A 4,382-nucleotide genomic window follows, 5' to 3' on the forward strand; every position below is an offset into this window, starting at 1 on the left:
ATGATCACCTTTGATTATGGTGTTCAAACACAAGCAATGCAAAAATCAAATGCAAGTATGAAAAAAACGATTCAATGATCTTGGTAACATACTGTCTCAAATGCATCTTCAAAGTCTTTAATGAACTGGGAACTACCCACTTATTTCAGAATATTTTTGGGAATAAAGCCACCCCAACTGATATTAAAGAATATACTACAGTTTGAGAGAAAGCAACAGCAAGGTTTCTCTGTAACTGAGCATGAGGGCACTCATAAGCTGAAATACAGACTGGCATTCCTACTGCTTTTACTGGTTGTGAATGAAATACAGCAGCCCAGAAGGTGTGACTCATTAAGGATTTAAAACAAACAGCAGATTGAGTCCTACTATACCATGCTGTGCATGCAAATGGTGTGTCTAAATATGCAAATGTGGTATCAGTAGGAAAACTATGTGCTACTCTGACTGATAAATTTGTTTGACTTATGTTATGCTTATGTTCTGGAAGTTTAAAAGTTTGTACAATTAACACAAATTAAGGATTGTATGGTACTTTTCAGCTTTGTAGGTAACAGGGCTGACTCCCTGAAGAAGACATGAGGTCCTGTGGGTGACATACCCCAGGCAATGACATGGGGGCATTCTGAGAATTCAAAAAGATGAAAAGGAAATGAAATGTTATCTCGGGTGCAAAATGCCACACACTGCAGTGTGTAACAGTTAACTGATAACACTGCCACTCTGGAGATTACTGCTGGCAACCACCAAGCTACTCTTTATTCTAAAGGTAACCGCAGAATTGTTTGCAGCTGATGGGTCTTAACTGAGGCTAAATGGAAGAGGCAATGAAAATCTTCAGTCTAGTGAAGTAAGTGGAATAGTAAAGCATCAACACAGTAACAGGTCAGAACTAAGTGAAGCTGAGCTTTGCCCTTCTTGCAGAGGGTACAAAGCAGTGTGTGGTATCAGTGTGCCCTCATGGATGGGCAGTGGGATGGTGCTTTGTCTGTCTGCAAGAAGAGGCAGAACTTTCCCTGGAGAGACAGACACCTGGATTTCTGTGACAGAGAAATACAGCTTCTGGATTACATCAGAGGCAACAGAATTAATGCCTTCACCAACTTTGACCACAGCATTGGAATGAGCTGTGAAATAGCTCTTACAGGCCTGGCATTCTTGTTCAACTCTGCTGACTTCTTGTGAACTTCTATGAGACTGAGAATTTTCAGAAATTAAAGACAACCACAAGAATTCTGGACAGTATTTGGGGATTTATCCAGACCAGACAAATCGGGCAGAGGGTTGACCAGAGACTGATCAGGTACTATCAGGGACCAAAATATTTACAAAGGTTTGCAAAGACATTCACTAACAGGGCTGAGATGCAGGAAGGACTGAAGCTTTCAAATGTTCACTTTGGAGAGGAATTTAAGGGCTTGAAAAATGGAGTGGAAGTCCTAGATAAAAAATTTACCCTGTCAATAAACTCGGCTAAAACCAGGCATTTACAATGAAATTGTCTCCAGTTGGAAGTCAGTGCCCTTGAAGGAAATCACTGGATATGCAAAAAACCACAAAACACCTGCAAACTCTTCAGTCTAGGGATCTGATCAACAGTTGTCCATCTGAATAGGCAGCTCAGGGGTGCTGCACAAGTCACTGACAAGAAAGAGTCAAAAGTCATTTTGGAGCACAAATGTTCTTCCCATGCTGGTGAGGGTGGCATGCAGCTGGTCAGGCCAGCCAGGACCAGAAGGAATGCGAGTAAGAGATCTCAGTGCAGCTCCTCAGTTCAGAGGAGTTCAGCTCAGCTCACTCTTTCAGAGCACTACATTTTACTGGCAGGCCCCCACCAGTCCAAAGAGCTTGTTGAGCACACTGAAAATCAACTTCTGTCTCAGGAAATAAAGGAAGTGACTAGAGGAAGCCAAGATGCTACTTCTGTTTTTAAACAAGGAGGAACTGGTTGAAAATCCAGAAAAGGAAGGCAGTTTGTTTGAAAGTGGTAATGACACACAGAGTTATCCTGTTGCAAGGAAAAAGCACAGGAGACCTGGAATAAGGAAAAAAGTAGACTTTTGAAAAGTCAGTGAACAAAAAGGTAATGTCTTTTGATAAGGTGACTTCAAGAACAAAGGCTGCTGAGAGAAACTGGAAGCAAATATATTAAAACCCAAGAAACAAATTTTCTCTATAAGAAAAAAGACAGGAAGTATGGTAAGAAAAATGTGTAGCAATAAGATTACTTCTGCCAGAAATTAATGCCTTTGAGTAAGTAGTCTTGTGTATCAACCTGAATAGGGGAAAAAACCCAGTCATTATATATAGTCAACAGCACATAGGAATCTCTAAACCAGGGTTGATTTCCTGTGACCACTAATGCAGGTCAGGGAAAGTCATAAACAACTGCAAAAGGCTACACATAGTGCCCGTGTTCCAGGATAAATCTGTTCATTGTTGCAAATGCTGAAAGGTCAGCTGGAGAAACTGTAAATTATGCAACATCCTACACACATATATCTATATCTATAATCTATATCTATCTCTGAGGAGCAGACCTGGGAGTACATGTGGTTTTAATGATATCCTAAGGTTTGGAAAAAAGGATCAGCAATCTGATCCTCAGTGCTCACTGCATTTTAAACAAGTGATTTAAAACCCATGTGATTATAACTTCAAAGAACTCAGTTGAAGGTGCAAGAGTTCAGACTGTTTTATCTATGACCTTCATTTAGAATGTGAATTTGAATCAATTGTCTGCAAATTCTCAAACTCATTAATAAATACAGAACAATTTTGTTGCATGGCACCCTTCCTGGTAATAAATTAAAATCCTGTTAAAAATCAAGTACTTTCACTGTTCATTTCTAATCACGGCTCTGCTCAATTATGCTGCCTTTTTGAAAATCTACCCTGTGTCAATAGTTTCTACTTGTTTTTTCTTCCCTTTTGCCAGTGCTATAACTGCAAAGCCTGAGGCAGCTGATAGGAATACAATAGGATAGGAATACTGCCTACATTACTGTTATTCTGAGCACCTTCATTTTTAGCTTGGGGATTCCCACATATGCATCTAACTAAAAGTACTATTCAGGTGCTGGTGCCCCTAACAAGATACTTTATCTGAGAACCATCCAACAAAAAAATTGTCCTGACCTATTTAGAGGTGTGTCTTAATTGCTGATATCAAAAGCAAACAGACAGTACCAGCCAACAACCCGTACCATCTGGTTTATGTGGAATGAGCAAGGCTAACAGGGTTTCTTATTAATGTCTTCTCATAGTTTATTTATAAACCATTGTGGGGTGTGACACAGAAGGGCTCGTAAGAAACCTGACAACTGGCTTTAAAAGAATTGGGGGATGAGGTCAGATTTGCAGGCTGTGACTGTTCCTGGACAGGATTCTGCTGGTGATATAAGCAGGGAGGCCTTATCATAGATTGTGGAGGCCATGTGAGCTGCTCCTCAGCTGCAGGGATCTCTGTATGGCATGTCCTCTGGCTGAGGCTTCATGTCTCTGCAGTTACATGTAAGTCGGATCCTGAAGATACTGGTGATGCTGAAGAACTGGGTCCAAAGTTCCCTGGGGACCTACTCGAAGACAACAGAGCACTGAGTTTCTTTCTGTTGCTACTGGTCCCCTTTCAGCTGCCACCACTGCTCCAAGGTTATTACCCAACATGCAGGGTAACAGCTTTAAAAAATAAATGGCACAAGACATCAGGGCCTCACTTGCTTTGTTTTTTCTTCTTATACATAAAATTATCCACTAAAATGCTGTGTAGGGTTAAAAATATAGTGCCCTTCCCCCCATCAGTAATTCCCCGACCATAAGAAAATACTTCTGCCTGGAAATTGGCACTGATTTTGACATAGGTTAAGACTTTAAATGACTCGCAAGAACCCAGAGCCTGAGATCAGGAGGGGCACCTGCTGCTGTTTTATTTGAAGCAGCTTCCTTGGTGACACTAATCCACTCGCTCAGTGGTACACACAGGATGGGCTCTGCTGGCATTCAGGGCTGGAAGCCCTCAGCCCTCCCTGTGCACACCACATATCGGGGCACACTCAGATGGGGCAGCCCAGGGCCACGGCTCAGCAAAATGATCTTCCTCATTCAGTCCATTCCACGCTAGAACAGGCTGCCCAGGGAGGTGGTGGAGTCACCGTCCCCGGAGGACATTGTGGAAAGCGGCACTCAGTGCCGTGGTCTGGTTAACAAGGTGATATCCGGCCACAAGCTGGACTCGATGATCTCAGAGGTCTTTGCCAACCTAATTGATCCTGTGACTCCATGCTGTGGAATGCTCCTTTGTGCCCCTGCTCTGAGCTGTGCCCCGCGTCTGCCCGGGCGTGCCGCGAGCTGCACCAGGAGGAAACTGCTGTTAAGCCGAACCA

Source organism: Lepidothrix coronata, unplaced genomic scaffold (assembly GCF_001604755.1).
Source record: "Lepidothrix coronata isolate B3197 unplaced genomic scaffold, Lepidothrix_coronata-1.0 Scaffold126, whole genome shotgun sequence".
NCBI lineage: Eukaryota > Metazoa > Chordata > Aves > Passeriformes > Pipridae > Lepidothrix > Lepidothrix coronata.